Consider the following 18,204-nt stretch of genomic DNA (forward strand, 5'->3'; position numbering starts at 1 on the left):
TTATACAGAGAAGAAAATGCTGGGCAAATCCTATCCCATTTGTTACTATAAAGCTTTTCCCCCAAGCAATGTAGGCTCCTGATAAATGGTGCTTGGCCATGTAAAACTTGCAAGAATCTTTCTAATGAGATAAAGGCACTTCCATTCCCATGGGAGTTGGCCTGGTTTCGGATGGCAGTGGCTCTCTGACACTTCCAAGAAGTTAAATAGCATTAATGTCAAAGTTGGTCAGGTAGCCTCTGTGGCTGTACACCTATGTAATCAAACAACTCTATGGAAGAAGAGCAAAAAACAAAACACTAAAAGAGCCAAAAAGGGAAATCTTTCACCAAATACCTCATCCCTACCACCGTAGCCAACATGTAATCCACTAGTACTCCTCCTCTACTCACACAGACTTCAAGTCAGTTCTTCCCACTTTCCCTCCTCCTATTAATGGCACTTAAATTAGTGTTTATATTATAAAGGCCCTTTTGCCTTTCATGTTCAATCAGGCACACTTTCTCCAATATTTCTCAGTCTAACCGTTGCTTTCTATTTTCATACTAATCACGCCAGTCTGGAATTCAATATAATAGTTTCCTAACCCTACCATTTCAAAGTTATCCCTATAGCCTAGAATAGTGCTTTACATAGTATGTTCCCAATGAATAGTTATTACATTATTGTATATGTAAGTGGATATTCCTCTCCCCATTCTAATCAGGTTCTTTCCCCCTGTTGGTATAATATACTAAAAACTTAGCTTTGATTCACCAAATTCAGGGGCATCTTATTTCTTGTTGTATTTTCGTTCCTTTAGTCACATTTTTGAAACTAAATCTCACTACATTTTCCCAAGGATTCTATCTAATTCCACTACACTGATAAGCCCTATATACTCTGCTTTTGCTTTCCCTTCTTTGTGAAATTCCTTTCTATGATCTTCCTTTACAGCAAGGTCTTCCTGTGAAAATTATTTTCATACATTTATAACATGCATCTGTATTCAACATAATTCAAAACTGTTATGTTTTATTCTCATTTGTATTCTTATTGACATATAACATGGCGCCCTACACATTTATCAGTCACACAGTAAATATCTATTAATTTAATAAACACTGATTTCAAAGACCTCATTAGAAATCTTTGCACACACATAGAACATGTAAGGACAAATCAAGGCATATGTTCAGTGATTTACAGGGGTTGATAGAAAAGAGCAATATCAATATGGACTGTAGCCACAAAACAAGTTTCCAGGAAGAGGTGGTTCTTGATGTGACCCTTGAAGGTAGCACTCTCCTCTTGCTAAATAATAAGCTAATGAATATGGCAATACCACTATTCTACTTCATAAATGAATATGTTTGTGCACCATAGGAAGATTCAAAACAGAAGATTCATAAGTATTTTGGAGAATATAGGAGGGAAATTGAGAAGGAGAGAAGTCAGTACTATAGCAAGGTCCAGGTAGGGAGAAGGGTTCCAAGTACCCACCCAGAGGGAATCCTGGACACGAATTTGAGACTATGCCACCTCCACAAAATCATACCTTCAGCTGGGCTTTGCTTGTCTCACCTGTGCAACACATCCATTTAACTATGTTGTCTCTAGGTCCTTCAGCTGCAAATTTTGAGATTTCCTGATGCCAACACAGGTAAATAGAGAGTTTAAGAGAAAACTATCCTACATTTTTTCTACAAGGGCTAATTAGAAAAAAATAATTTGAGTAATAGAAAGGCATTTGCCCCTTTTGAAGTACTCTAAACATTCCCATACTCTTGAGACTCTTGATTTATATAGTATGGAAGTGAGTGGAGGTTTAAACCATTATTTGCTGTTAACACAAGCTGCCTAAGAAATAAAACGATTCCTAACTACGATTTCTGTGTTTAAACTCTTTGTTGCTTATTGGGCTCGAAATAGGTTCTTCAAACTTCTATTAAAATATCAATAGTATTTTTCAGAGCTTAAATTGAGCAGTGATTTTATTTCAGGCTGATCATATATAAACCACTTTTCTTGGAAGATTCTCTTAATGTTGCCAAAAGTGAAAGCTATTCAAATGAGCAGTGATTGAAACAGTGAGAAAAAGGGGGGAAAATTAATATCACATTTTCCAGGGCACTATCTCTGTTTTTGAAAAGACACCATTAATAACAATGTTTACGGGAGAAGCAGCCAGTAGCTCAAAGTGCAGTCAGGGGTGAGTTGAATGGATGGAATTCTGGGAATTCTTCTCTCTCTCTCTCTCAGTGGCTTAGAAGTCAAAGCTCACTGGTGGAATCTGTAGTAAGCTGACTCAAGGCACCCTCAGAACCTGAAGTTAAATGGACTGCTTTGCAGCCTCAGAAGCACTTCTCTCTCCTTTACCTTGTCTGAGCTCTAAGACAAGAATGGCATGGGGGCAAAGAGGGAAGAATAGCCATCATTTCCTAGTGATTCATGGGCTTGTTGTATTTCCAAACCTGGTCCATTAAATCAAGACCAAACTCATCATCAGAGAACGTAGCACCTTAGTGATGGCATGATGTTCCTGCCTACAATTAAATTCCATTTCTTGCCAATGTTCCACCTCTGCTCCAGGATATTTCCTAGGCACAAGAAAGAGAAAGTTTTAGGGAAGAAAAAATATGTGGTTACACTTGAAATATAAGAGGTTTGGGATTAAAACTGCCAACTGTTATCTCCCTTCTAGTGAAGGAATTTGAGAAAAGGTACTTTTTAATAATCTGGCTTATTAAAAAACAAGAAGGATTCCAATACATGAAGGAAGATGCCAAATAAGAATGCCTAAAAGAGGAAGATTTTGAGAGAGGGATCACAGACAAGATCAAGAAGGACAGAAACTCACCATGGGAAAGAGAATTAGTAGTACAAATTAATAGTCACAGGAAGTATAATGTAAATATGGGACTGAGGAGAGTGCAATGTCCTATGCTCTAAAGAATGATAGAGAGGATCTAAAGATGTCAAAGAATGCCAGAGCCATTGTTACTGACCCAGAAGGAAGAGATGTGCAATGTGCATGGCCATTTCCTCCTGAGATTTAGGAATGCTTTTGACATGGATAACTGAAATGTGAGTGCACTATCAAGCCCACCTATGGCTATATATTTAAGTTGTTTTGATTGCAAAAAACTGACATATCTCTAGTTTGGCAACAATAGACAGTAATTATTACTATGGGAATGTAATTTTGTCAGCTCTTAACCTGGGTCTGAGAAGTAAAATGTCCCTGAATTCAAATCCCAGATCAATAATTGTTTAGTTAGTTAGGTGACCTAATATCAATTTCTTGACCTCTTTAGGTCTTAGTTTTTTCAAATTCAAAATGGGCATAAAATTAACACACAGCTTGTTGAGTTGTTAAGGGGAATAGATGATATAATGTAGGCACATATGTCCAGCCACCAATTAACATGTTTAAAACTGGTGCTTCTGATATCTTCTATTCCTGTCCCAGGGAAACCAGCTTCTCCTGAGTCTTGCCCATATCAGTTAATGGCTTCCAGTTGCTCAGGGGAGAGCACACAACAACAACAACAACAACCAGCCACCAAAACAAAACAAAACAAAAATAACATCAAAGCTCTACCTTCAAAATATATCTAGAATTCAACCACCACTAAAGCTCTGTCCAAGCCATTATCATCTCTCCCTAGTATTTCTGTAAGTTTCCTTATTTCCATGCTTCTGCTGTTGTCTACACATTCTTTGACCTCAACACAACAGCCAAAATGATTCTGTAAAAATGTGTCAAATCTTGTCACACTGTTCAACAACCTCAGGTGGCTTGCCATTTTTAATTCAATAAAGGACAATGTCCTGTTACTTCTACAACTTTGTTTGCAATTATTCTCTCCTCTGTCTTTCCTTCTCCAGCCACACTGGCCTCCTTTGTTGTTCATTGAATAAACTGGTCACATGCTTGCTTCAAGGCCTTTAATACATAAGTCATCCTGCCTAGAACTGTCTTTTCCATACATCTGCAAGGCTAACTCCCTCACTGACTCTAGGTGTTTACTCAGTAGTTAATTACTTGATGAATTTTTCTCTATCTACCTACCTAAAGTGTAAAGCATGCTCCACCCATCATTAAATGATATAAATCCTACTCTTGCTTAACTTTTCCTCCTTATTATTTATTACTAATTTACTGTGTATTTTAACTTATTGTCTCTTTTCCTTACTAAAATGATGGCAGAACATTTTTTATTGTTTCCACTATTATATACTCAGTGACATGAAGAGTCCTGGCAAATATTAAGTGCTCAATAAATATTTATTAACTATATTTTTTTCATTAGCATTATTTATGACATATAGTAAGAATTCATTAAATTTTATCTATTATTATAATAAATAAAATATGCTCCTTGGACTGTTACAAGTTATTCCATGATAAAGAGATTTCCAAACAATTTGAAAATGCTGGGTTAAACAAAGTGATACTTCGAAAAAAAATACAAGGGTGGAGTCAAGATGGGGTACTAGGAGGATGCAGAATTTGCATCTCTTCACACCTAGGGCACCTAAGAGGTGCCAGTGGGAGACCACAGACACCTAAGGGGATAGGACAAACCCCAGCAACTGGTTGTTTCAATTACACTTTTATTTTTCCTCACATATATTTTATCTTACTAATTTTATTTTGTTTTTTATTGCTTGATACTGTACTGCTCTTTTTTTTTCTTTCTCCTTTTTTTTTTTTTTTTTACTATGCCACGAAGCTTGTGAGATCTTGGTTCCGAGACCGGAGGTTGGGCTCAAGCTCCTGTGGTGGGAACTCCAAGTCCAAACCACTGGACTAACAGATAACTTTAGACCACAGGGAATATTATTTGGAGTGAGGCTTCCCAGAGGTCCTCATCTTAGCTCAAAGACCAGGCTCTATCCAAATGCTTGCAGAATCCAGTGCTGGATGTCTCAGGCCAAGCAACCAGTAAAACAGGAATACAGTGAAAAAAAAAATGAAATGACAAAAAAGAATATTACAGATGAAGGAGCAAGGTAAAAACCTACAAGAACAAATAAATGAAGACAAAATAGGCAACATAACTGAAAAAGAATTCAGAGTAATGATAGTAAAGATGATCCAAAATCTTGGAAACAGAGAGGAGAAAAGACAAGAAACACTTAACAAGGATCTAGAAGAACTAGAGAGCAAAAAAACAGTGATGAAAAACAAATTACTGATACTAAAAATACTCTAGAAGGAATAAATAGCAGAATAACTAATGCAGAAGAATGGGTAATAAGCTGGAAGATGAAATGGTGGAAATAACTACTGCAGAGCAGAATAAAGAAAAAGTAATGAAAATATTTGAGGACAGTCTCAGAGACCTTTGGGACAATATTAAATGCATCAATATTCACATTATAGGGGTTCCAGAAGAAGAGGAGGAAAAGAAGTGTCTGAGAAAATATTTGAAGAGAGTATACTTGAAAACTTCCCTAACATGGGAAAGGAAATAATCAACTCCAGGAAGCATAGAGAGTATGATACAGGATAAACCCAAAGAGAAACACACTGAGACACACATTAATCAAACTAAATACAAAAATTAAATACAAAGAAAAAATATTAAAAGCAGCAAGAGAAAAGCAACACATAATATACAAGGGTATCCCCATAAGGTTAACAGCTGATCTTTCAGCAGAAACTCTGCAAGCCAGAAGGGAGTGGCAGGACATATTTAAAGTGATGAAAGGGAAACATCTACAACCAAGATTACTCTACCCAGCAAGGATCTCATTCAGATTCAAAGGAGAAATTAAAACCTTTACAGATAAGCAAAAGTTAAAAGAATTCAGCAGCAACAAACCAACTTTACAACAAATGTTAAAAGAACTTTTCTAGGCAGTAAGCACAAGAGAAGGAAAAGGTCTACAAAACAAATGCACGACAATTAAGAAAATGGTAACAGGAACATACATATTGATAATTACCTTAAATGTAAAAGGATTAAATGCTCCAAACAAAAGACATAGACTGGCTGAATGGATACGAAAATAAGACCCATATATATGGTGTCTAAAAGAGACCAACTTCAGACTTAGGGACACATACAGACTGAAAGTGAGGGAATGGAAAAAGATATTCCATGGACTAGAAATGAAAAGAAATCTGGAGTAGCAATTATCATATCAGATAAAATAGACTTTAAAATAAAGACTGGGCTTCCCTGGTGGTGCAGTTGTTGAAAGTCTGCCTGACGATGCAGGGGACACGGGTTGGTGCCCTGGTCCGGGAAGATCCCACATGCCGTGAAGCAGCTGGGCCCATGAGCCATGGCCGCTGAGCCTGTGCGTCCGGAGCCTGTGCTCCACAATGGGAGAGGCCCGCGTACTGCAAATAAATAAATAAAATAAAATAAAATAAAGACTATAACAAGAGACAAAGAAGGACACTACATAATGACCAAGGGATCAATCCAAGAAGATTTTAACAATTGTAAATATTTATGCATCCAACAGAGGAACACCTCAATACAGAAGGCAAATGCTAACAGCCATAAAAGGAGAAATTGACAGTAACGCAATAATAATAGGGACTTTTAACACCTCACGTTCACCAATGGACAGATCATTCAGAATGAAAATAAATAAGGAAACAAGCATTAAATGACACATTAAACAAGATGGATTTAATTGATATTTATAGGATATTCCATCCAAAAACAACAGAATACACTTCTCAACTGTTCATGGAACATTCTCCAGGATAGATCATAACTTGAGCCACAAACCAGGCACTGGTAAATTTAAGAAAGTTGAAATTATATCAAGTATCTTTTCCGACCACAATGCTATGAGACTATATATAAATTACAGGAAAATATCTGTAAAAAATACAAACAAATGGAGGCTAAACAATATGCTACTAAATAACCAAAAAATCCGTGAAGAAATCAAAGAGGAAATCAAAATATACTTAGAAACAAATGACAATGAAAACAGGATAAAGCAAAATCTATGGGATGCAGCAAAAGCAGTTCTAAAAGGGAAGTTTATAGCAATACAATCCTACCTCAAGAAACAAGAAAAGTCTACACACTAACAAACGTAGTAAGGTAGATAGCTAGTGGGAAGCAGCCGCATGGCACAGGGATATTGGCTTGGTGCTTTGTGACAGCCTGGAGGGGTGGGTTAGGGAGGGTGGGAGGGAGGGAGATGCAAGAAGGAAGAGATATGGGAATATATGTATATGTATAACTGATTCACTTTGTTATAAAGCAGAAACTAACACACCATTGTAAAGCAATTATACCCCAATAAAGATGTTAAAAAAAAAAAGTCTCAAATAAACAACCTAACCATACACCTAAAGCAATTAGAGAAAGAAGAGCAAAAAACCCCCAAAGTTAGCAGAAGGAAAGAAATGATATGGATCAGATCAGAAATAAATGAAAAAGAAATGAAGGAAACAATAGCAAAGATCAAAAAAACTAAAAGCTGGTTCTTTGAGAAGATAAACCAAATTGATAAACCATTAGTCAGATTCATCAAGAAAAAAGGGAGAAGAATCAAATCAACAGATTTAGAAATGAAAAAGGAGAAGTAACAACTGACACTGCAGAAATACAAAGGATAATGAGAGATTATTACATGCCAATAAAATGGACAACCTGGAAGAAATGGACAAATTCTTAGAAAACACAACCTTCTGAGGCTGAATCAGGAAGAAAGAGAAAATATAAACAGACCAATCAAAAGCACTGAAATTGAAACTGTGATAGAAAATCTTCCAAAAAACAAAAGCCCAGGACCAGATGGCTTGACAGTTGATTCCTATCAAACATTTAGAGAAGAGCTAACACCTATCCCTCTCAAACTCTTCCAAAATATAGCAGAGGGAGGAACACGCCCAAACTCATTCTACAAGGCCACCATCACCCTGATACCAAAACCAGACAAAGATGTCCCAAAAAAGAAAACTACAGACCGATATCTCTGATGAACATAGATGCAAAAATCCTCAACCAAATACTAGCAAACAGAATCCAAGAGCACATTAGAAGGATCATACACCATTATCAAGTGGGTTCTCTCCCAAGGATGCAAGGATTTTTTAATATACACAAATCAATCAATGTGATACACCATATTAACAAACTGAAGTATAGAAACCATATGATCATATCAATAGATGCAGAAAAGCTTTTGACAAAATTCAACATCCATTTATAGTAAAAACTCTCCAGAAATTAAGCATAGAGGGAACCTACCTCAAAATAATAAATGCCATATATGACAAACCCACAGTCCACATTGCTTTCAATGGTGAAAAACTGAAACCATTTCCTCTAAGGTCATGGATAAGGGAAAGTTGCCCACTCTCACTATTATTATTCAACATAGTTTTGGTAGTTTTAGCCATGGCAATCAGAGAGGAAAATGAAATAAATGTAATCCAAATTGGAAAAGAAGCAGTAAAACTGTCACTGCTTGCAGATGACATGATATTATACATAGAGAATCCTAAAGATGCTATCAGAAAACTACTAAATCTAATCAATGAATTTAATAGAGTAGCAGGATACAAAATTAATGCACAGAAATCTCTTGCATTCCTATACACTATAGATGAAAAATCTGAAAGATAAATTAAGGAAACACTCCCATTTATCATTGCAACAAAAGGAATAAAATACAGGGAAATAAACCTTCCTTTGGGCAAAATGACCTGTATGCAGAAAACTATAAGACACTGATGAAAGAAATTAATGATACAAACAGATGGAGAGATATACCATGTTTTGGATTGGAAGAATCAACATTGTGAAAATGACTATACTACCCAAATCATTCTATAAATTCAATGCAATCCCTATCAAGCTACCAATGGCATTTTCACAAAACTAGAACAAAATTTTCATAATTTGTTTGGAACCACCAAAGACCACGAATAGCCAAAGCAATCTTGGAAAAGAGAAACAGAGCTGGAAAAATCAGGCTCCTTGACTTCAGACTATACTACACAGCTTCAGTAATAAATACAGTATGGTACTGGCACAAAAACAGAAATATATTTCAATGGCACAGGATATAAAGCCCAGAGATATACCCACACATATATATTTACCTTATCTTTGATAAAGGAGGCAGGAGTATACAATGGAGGAAAGACAGCCTCTTCAATAATTAGTGCTGGGAAAACTGTACAGCTACGTGTAAAAGAATGAAATTAACACCACACACAAAAATAAACTTAAAATGGTTTAAAGACCTAAATGTAAGGCCAGACAGTATAAAACACTTAGAGGGAAACATAGGCAGAACACTTTATGACATAAATCACAACAAGGTCCTTTGACCCACCTCGTAGAGTAATGAGAATAAAAACAAAGATTAACAAATGGGACCTAATGAAATTTAAAAGCTTTTGCACTGCAAAGGAAACCATAAACAAGATGAAAAGACAACCCTCAGAATGGGAGAAAATATTTCAAAAGAAGCAACTGACAAAGGATTAATCTCAAAAATATACAAGCAACTCAATATCAAAAAGACTAACAACCCAATCCAAAAATGGTCAGAAGACCTAAATAGACATTTCTCCAAATAAGATATATAGATTGCCAACAAACACATGAAAATATGCTTAACAGCACTAATTATTAGAGAAATGCAAATCAATACTACAGTGAGGTATCTCTTCACACTGGTCAGAATAGCTATCATCAAAAAATCTACAAACAATAAATGCTGGAGAGGATGTGGAGAAAAGGGAACACTCTTGCACTGTTGGTGGGAATGTAAATTGATACAGTCACTATGGAGAACTGTATGGAGGTTCCTTAAAAAACTAAAAATAGAACTACCATATGACCCAGCAATCCCACTACTGGGCATATACCCTGAGAAATCCATAATTTAAAAAGAGTCATGTACCACAATTTTCATTGTAGCACTGTTTACAATAGACAGGACATGGAAGAAACCCAAGTATCCATCGACAGATGAATGGCTAAAGAAGATGTGGCACATATATACAATAGAATATTACTCAGCCATAAGAAGAAATGAAATTTAGTTATTTGTAGTGAGATGGATGGACCTAGAGTCGGTCATTTATAGTGAAGTAAGTCAGAAAGAGAAAAACAAATACCATATGTTAACACATATATATGGAATCTAAAAAAATAGAAAAAGGTTCTGATGAATGTAGGGGCAGGACAGGAAGAAAGACACAGACGTAGAGAATGGACTTGAGGACATGGAGAGGGGGAAGGGTAAACTGGGACAATGTGAGAGAGTAACATTTACATATATACACTACCAAATGTAAAATAGATAACTAATGGGAAGCAGCTGCATAGCACAGGGAGATCAGCTCAGTGCTTTGCGACCACCTAGAGGGGTGGGATAAGGAGGGTGGGAGGGAGACATAAGAGGGAGGGGATATGGGAATATACATATGCATACAGCTGATTCACTTTGTTATACAGCAGAAACTAACACACCATGGTAAAGCAATTATACTCCAATAAAGATGTTAAAATGTACAGCTGAAATACAATATTTTGTTAGTTTCAGGTGGTTTATTTTTTTCTGTATTGACTGAAGGATATCTGTATTTTTATTTTGGGCATACAAGTCTACAAAAAGGGACTATAGTATTCAGCCTTTCTCAGGCTTCTGTAACCAGAGAAAACTTTTGACTGAAGCATCTCATGAAGTTTGTGAAAAACTGATTGTACTGTGAAATGCTATTTTAGCAACTGTGGAGTTGTATGTAAGAAATGAGAGTGCAGGTGGATATTTTGTCTTTCATTTGGATGTCACTGTTTAAAAAGTGAAGGAACATGGGGTAAAAAAGCAATTGGTTTATAGAAGGATTTATGGAGCATCATTTATGAAGTCAGGAAAAAAGGGCATGTGGCAAGAGGTGGAGGGCAATTTACAAGACTAAAAGAATGTTTGACAGAATGACAACTTTAAAAAATAAAATTCAAAACTTGAAGGGAAGAAAGAAAGTGCAGAGATTTAACTGTGAAATGGGAACAATATAGGGGAGGAGGAATGATCAAGTAAAAACAAACAGTGGTATGAATACACTGAAAAAAGGAGAAGAGATCATTCCAACTCATCTAAATCCACAAATGTGGACATAGTGTGAGTAAAAATGTAACTGAAAATAATAACTCATGCTTCCAAACTTTTTAGTAAAAGGAAGAAAATTCAGCCTCCTGAACTTAATTTAGGTGGTATCAATACTTATGGTTAGGCCTAAAATATTGAAAAGAATCAAGTTTAACAGAAATAGAGGGGTTAATTAAGAATATAAATGTGTAAATAAAAATTCAACAACTAGAGCTTTTTCTTAGAGGAGAGGATTTGGATAGTATGAAAGAAGAGAACATAAAAAACTACATTGTTGGAAATATATTCTAGGCGACTAAGACTGTAAGTCATCAGCTATGAAAGATGTTTTCATGGTAAAGGACAGATATATCCTAAGCCAAGACTATGGTAGTGAGTGGCAGTAGGGGACTCACTTATCCAGATGACTGTTGGTAGATTCTCTGCTAAAAGAAATTTGATAAATTCTGAACTTGCCTTTCTGACACTTTCGGTTCTCAGAAGGCTAAAGAGGCAATGTGGAGAACTGGTGCTATGAAATTAATTTTGACTAATAAGGAAGAACTGCCTGGTGAAGCAGAAGTGACGGGCACCCAGGAAGAAAGTGGCCATGGATTCTCAGAGTTCATAGTAACCTAGAAAGGGAAAGTTTAGTGTAGAGGACCTAAATCATAGCTATTAGTCAAAGATATTTCAAAGTATTTCAGGATGCATGGTCTGTGAAAGAGAAAATAAATGAATACCAATATAAGAATGTGAAAGGAGAAAAATAGATGACAATAATTATACTAATTACTAAGTTGAAATTAAGTATATTAACAATTCTTATAAATATATATGCACACATTATTATATATATACAATATATTATATATTGTATTAGCATATATAGTATATAATGGTTTAGGTTACATGTAAAATTGTTCATTAAATGATCCTGAGGTATGTATTATTTGTTTGCTATTTATAAATAATGTAATTGATTCTCACATAAATTAAGAGATTGAATCACGGTCATTAAGTAGCAAAGTTGAGTCTCATAACTATACCTCTTTCTCTTGAAAAAAAGCTCTTCCCTCTCTGTAAGCAATATTTCCTCTCACATACAATTTTATGATCATCTAAAAGGAACATATACAAAAACAGAAAAGGATAACATAAAATGGTAGTATACTGTCATAAAGACAAAACTGGAATGAATTTGGGCTTATAAAAATACCAAAGGTAGTTTCAAAAAATTCAAATTTCTAAATAGAATAAGATAAAGAACACATAAAAGAGAATAATCTATGCTTAAGAACAGATGGTGTCGTGTTAATAAATACCAGAGTAAGCAACGTCATTCAACTTTACCTGTTTTTGTACTCTCAACCCTGAAGAGGCTCTTGTAATTGGATAAGGTAGAATAAATAAATGATCACTGACTTAAAAATCAAGGAAAGAGTGTGAAGTGATTTAGTAGCTTTAGATGAATTCAAGTTTCCAGAGCAAATGAGTTAAATCTCAGAGTAATTTTTATAGTTGTAATTATAAAAACATGATTGAAGACTCTAAAGTAATAATTGAGGTTAGAATTGGCATCAGAAAACTGGAGTTGGGACCAAAACAGCCATATACCAAAACTGTGGGTGGGACAAGTTGATGGATTCTGTAAAAAGCAAACTGAGGACAAGAAGTTAGGGAAATAAGTGAAAATCCTGGCATTACCTTGGACTGAATTTCTGAACAGATTCAAATAGCTAGGAAAGGAGTGGTGATTATTATGAGTCTTCCTAGGTTCTCTAAAAACATGATTATCCTAAATTTGTTTCAATTACTAGTTAAAAATTGTTTGATAGAAATTTTAGATTGTTAGATCAGGAAATGTTATTATGTTATTACTTCAAATTCCTGAGCATTTGATATGGTGGAAAAAATATATTACACATACACACACATACACACAAACACACAGGGAGAGAGAAATATGATAAATAATAAGTAAATGGATTAAATGTTAAAAAATATTTATTTTGAACGTGTATAAGTGATGTTCCAAGGCTATCCATTTCAGTGTGTTCAATGAATTCACATTCATAGTTAATACAGACACTTGGAGTTTTTCCCAATCATACTCTCAAATTTTATTCACCAGCTTTTTGAGGTCCTGAGGGGTATCTCATATAAACATGGAAACAACTTTTAAAAATGTATACGTTACATTTATCAAAGTATGAAGTATATAGAGGAAAGTTACCAAGTGTTAAAACTCAATGAATTTCCCAAAATTTAGCACATTTCTGTAACCAGAAATCAGATAAGAAATATATTACTAGACCACAGAAGCATTCCTCATGCTCCCTCACAGTCCCTGCCCTTCTCCAGAGAAGGAATATCCTGACATTTAACAGCATAAATTAGGGTTGTTTGTTTTTGAACTTAATATACATGCAATAATACAGATATACTCTTCTGTGTATATCTTCTTTTGTTCAATATTATGTTTGGGACATTCAGACACGTTGCTCCTTTGTATGCAGCATACAGTTGTCCCTTAGTATCCATGGGGGACTGGTTCTAGTACCCATTGCAGATACCAAAACCTGTGGATGTTCAAGACCCTTTACATAAAATGGCATATATCTGGCTCTCCATATCCGCAGATACAGAACACATGAATTCAGAGTGCTGACTGAATTTGTTCTTACTATCATAAAGAATCCCTTCATACGATTATACCACAATTTATACATCCATTGTACTATTGATGGATATTTGAGTTATTTCTAGTTTTGGACTATTACAAATTTCTCTACTATGAACATATTTGTACAAATAATCAATGCTCACACAAGATGGAATATATAACCTCAATTATCTGATATCTAAATACTAAAGAAATTTAATTCATAGTTTGAAACATTCAAAAAAATTTTTGGCCCAGCCAAAAATTTGGCTTTATCAGCAAACTCAACTAAATATTTAAGGAAGAAATAATGCTAATTCTGTAAAAACTCTTCCGGAAATTAGAAGAGGAGGAATCACATGCTAATTTATTTTATGATGACAATATTACCATGTTACCACAAAACTATAAAAATATATTATAAGAAATTTAAACTAGAATCCAGTGTTTCTTGATAACATAGACTCAAATGTCTTCAACTTGATGATATCAATAAAATGAATCCTCCAATATATAAAAGTGAAAACATATCATGACCAAGGATTTTACCTGAGAATGTAAGGTTGTATCAACATTTTAAAGTTAACACAATTTATCATACCAATAAACTAAAGGAAAAATGATCACCTCAATAGATGCAGAATAAACTTTTCACAAAATTCATCATAAAAGTTCTCAGGAAACTATAAATTGAAGGGAAATTTCTGAAGTGAATAGAGAGCATCCATCAGAAATTTTCAGCTAACATTAAGCTTGATGATGAGGGACTGAATACATCCTAACTAAAACCAGGTAAAAGACAAACCATTTTACTCTCACGACTCCTATTCAGTATTGCACTAGAAATCTTAGCCAATGCAGTAAAAGAAAAGTAAAAGGCATACAGATTAGAATTAATAAAATTATACTTGCAGGTGACATGATTCTCTACATTGAAATTCGAAATAATCTATTCAATATCATACTTGAACTAATAAGAAACACTGAAAGTGGTGATTCAGGGTTAATATGCAAAAATCAATATTGTTTTTATATATTAATTATGAACTCTTGGAAATGGAAATTAAATAGCACCACATAGGAACACCACAATACTTCAAATACTTAGGTGCAAATATAACAAAATATGTTCAAGTGCTCTATATTGAAAAGTACAAAACACTAATAAATCAAAGAAGGTACAAATAAATGGAAAGATATACCATGTTTGTGTGTTGGAAGACTCAGTATTGTTAAGATGTGAATCCACACCCTCCCCAAGTTTTTCTAGAGATTCAACACAATCCCAATCAAAATCCTGGCAAGTTTTTGTGGATATCAATAAGCTGATTCTAAAATTGATATGGAAAGGTAGAAGAACTATAATAGTCAAAACAATGAAGAAGTAAATTTTGGAGAATAAACAGTGCCAATTTCAAGAGTTACTATAAATTTATTGTACAGTAATCAAGATGGTATGGGGACGAGGGGAAGATGGCGGAAGAGTAAGATGCAGAGATCACCTTCCTACCCACGTATACACCAGAAATACATCTACACGTGGAACAACTCCTACAGAACACCTACTGAACACTGGCAGAAGAACTCAGACCTCCCATAAGGCAAGAAACTCCCCAAGTACCTGGGTAGGGCAAAAGAAAAAAAGGAAAAACAGAGACAAAAGAATAGGGACGGGACCTGCACCAGTGGGAGGGAGCTGTGAAGGAGGAAATGTTTCCACACACTAGGAAGCCCCTTCGCGGGCAGAGACTGCGTGTGGCAGAAGGGGAAAGCTTCGGAGCCACGGAGGAGAGTGCAGCAACAGGGGTGCGGAGGGCAAAGCGGAGAGATTTCCGCACAGAGGATCGGTGCCGACCGGCACTCACCAGCCCGAGAGGCTTGTCTGTTCACACGCCAGGGCGGGCGGAGCTGTGACCTCAGGCTCGGGCTTCAGTCAGACCACAGGAAGAGGACTGGGGTTGGCAGCATGAACACAGTCTGAAGGGGTTAGTGCACCACAGCTAGCCAGAAGGGAGTCTGGGAAAAGGTCTGGAGCTGCCTAAGAGGCAAGAGACTTTTTCTTCCCTCTTTGCTTCCTGGTGCGTGAAGAGAGGGGATTAAGAGCACTGCTTAAAGGAGCTCCAGAGATGGGCGCAAGCCGTGGCTAAAAGCACGGACCGCAGAGACGGGCAGGAGACGCTAAGGCTGCTGCTGCTGCCACAAGAAGCCTGTGTGTGAGCACAGGTCACTATCCACAACTCCTTTCCATGGAGCCTGTGTAGCCCGCCACTGCCAGGTTCCCGGAATCCAGGGACAACTTCCCCGGGGGAACGCATGGCGAGCCTCAGGCTGGTGCAATGTCACGCCGTCCTCTGCCGCTGCAGGCTCGCCCCACACTCTGTGTTCCTCCCTCTCCCCAGCCTGAGTGAGCCAGAGCCCCCGAATCAGCGGCTCCTTTAACCCCGTCTGGTCTGAGCAAAACAGAGACGCTCTTTGGCGACCTACACACAGAGGCGGGGCCAAATCCAAAGCTGAGAGTCTGGGAGCTGTGAGAACAAAGAAGAGAAAGGGAAATCTCTCCCAGCAGCCTCAGAAGCAGCAGATTACAACTCCACAATCAACTTGATGAACCTTGCATCTGTGGAATACATGAATAGACAACGAATCATCCCAAATTGAGGAGGTGGACTTTGAGAGCAAGATTTAGGATTTTTTCCCCTTTTCCTCTTTTTGTGAGTGTGTATGTGTATGTTTCTGTGTGAGATTTTGTCTGTATAGCTTTGCTTCCACCATTTGTCCTAGGGTTTAATCAGTCCGTTTTTTTTTTCTTAATAATTACTTTTTATTTTAATAACTTTATTTTATTTTACTTTATCTTCTTTCTTTCTTTCTTTCTTTCTTCTTTCTTTCTTTCTTTCTTTCTTTCTTTCTTTCTTTCTTTCTTTCTTTCTTTCTTTCTTTCTTTCTTTCTTTATTTCCTTCCCTCCTTTAGACAACGAATCATCCCAAATTGAGGAGGTGGACTATGAGAGCAAGCCTTATGATTTTTCCCCCTTTTCCTCATTTTGTGAGTGTGTATGTGTATGCTTCTATATGATATTTTGTCTGTATAGCTTTGCTTCCACCATTTGTCCTAAGGTTCTATCCGTCCGTTTTTTCAAAAATTTTTTATCTTAATAATTATTTTTTAAATTTAATAATTTATTAATTTTATTTTATTTTACTTATCTTCTTTCTTTTTTCCTTCCTTCCCTCCTTCCTTCCTTCCTTCCTCCCACCATCCCTCCCTCCCTCCCTCCTTTCTTTCTTTCTTTCCTTCTTTTCTTCTTTCTTTTTTCCTGCTTCCTTCCTTCTTTCCACCCTTCCTTCCTTCCTTTCTTTCTTTCTTTCTTTCTTTCTTTCTTTCTTTCTTCCTTCCTTCCTTCCTTTCTTTCTTTCTTTCTTCCTTTCTTTCTTCCTACTTGTACTAATTCTTTCTCTTTACTTTTTCTCCCTTTTATTCTGAGCCACATGGGTGAAAGGCTCTTGGTGCTGCAGCCAGCAGTCAGTGCTGTGCCTCTGAGGTGGGAGAGCCAACCTCAGGACACTGGTAAACAAGAGACTTCCCAGCTCCACATAATATCACGTGGTGAAAATCTCCCAGAGATCTCCATCTCAACACCAGCATCCAGCTTCACTCAACGACCAGCAAACTACAGTGCTGAACACCCTATGCCAAACAACTAGCAATACAGGAACACAAACCCACCCATTAGCAGAGAGGCTGCCTAAAATCATAATAAGTCCACAGACACCCCAAAACACACCACGAGACATGGACATGCCCACCAGACAGAAAAAATCCAGCCTCATCCACCAAAAAACAGGCACTAGTCTCCTCCACCAAGAAGCCTACACAACCCCTTGTACCAAACTTAGCCACTGGGGAAAGACACCAAAAACAACGGGAACTATGAACCTGCAGCCTGAAAAAAGGAGACCACAAACACAGTAAGATAAGCAAAATGAGAAGACAGAAAAACACACCGCAGATGAAGGAGCAAGATAAAAACCCATGAGACCTAACAAATGAAGAGGAAATAGGTAGTCTACCTGAAAAAGAATTCAGAAAAATGATAGAAATATGATCCAAAATCTTGGAAATAGAATAGAAAAAATGCAAGAAACATTTAACAAGGACCTAGAGGAACTAAAGTTGAAACAAACAACAATGAACAACACAATAAATGAAATGAAAAATACACTAGATGGGATCAATAGCAGAATAACTGAGGCAGAAGAACGGATAAGTGACCTGGAAGATAAAACAGTGGAAATAACTACTTCAGAGCAGAATAAACAAAAAAGAATGAAAAGCACTGAGGACAGTCTCAGAGATTTCTGGGACAACATTAAACGCACCAACATTCGAATTATAGGGGTTCCAGAAGAAGAAGAGGAAGAGAAAGGGACTGAGAAAATATTTGAAGAGATTATAGCTGAAAATT

General features: G+C 36.4%; 1 long non-coding RNA gene across 1 annotated transcript in view; it reads right to left on the reverse strand.

Annotated features, from left to right (window-relative positions):
• The window catches only part of LOC309970501, a 221,426-nt gene extending 204,143 nt beyond the window's left edge, over nucleotides 1-17,283 (reverse strand). The window contains exon 1 of the long non-coding RNA XR_014326688.1: nucleotides 16,377-17,283. This is a non-coding gene — a long non-coding RNA (uncharacterized lncRNA). The remainder of the gene's footprint in view (nucleotides 1-16,376) is intronic.
• Between the last annotated feature and the right edge of the window lie 921 nt (nucleotides 17,284-18,204).

The sequence above is a fragment of the Leucopleurus acutus genome (genome assembly GCF_964270905.1).
Source record: "Leucopleurus acutus genome assembly, chromosome: 13".
NCBI classification, from domain to species: domain Eukaryota; kingdom Metazoa; phylum Chordata; class Mammalia; order Artiodactyla; family Delphinidae; genus Leucopleurus; species Leucopleurus acutus.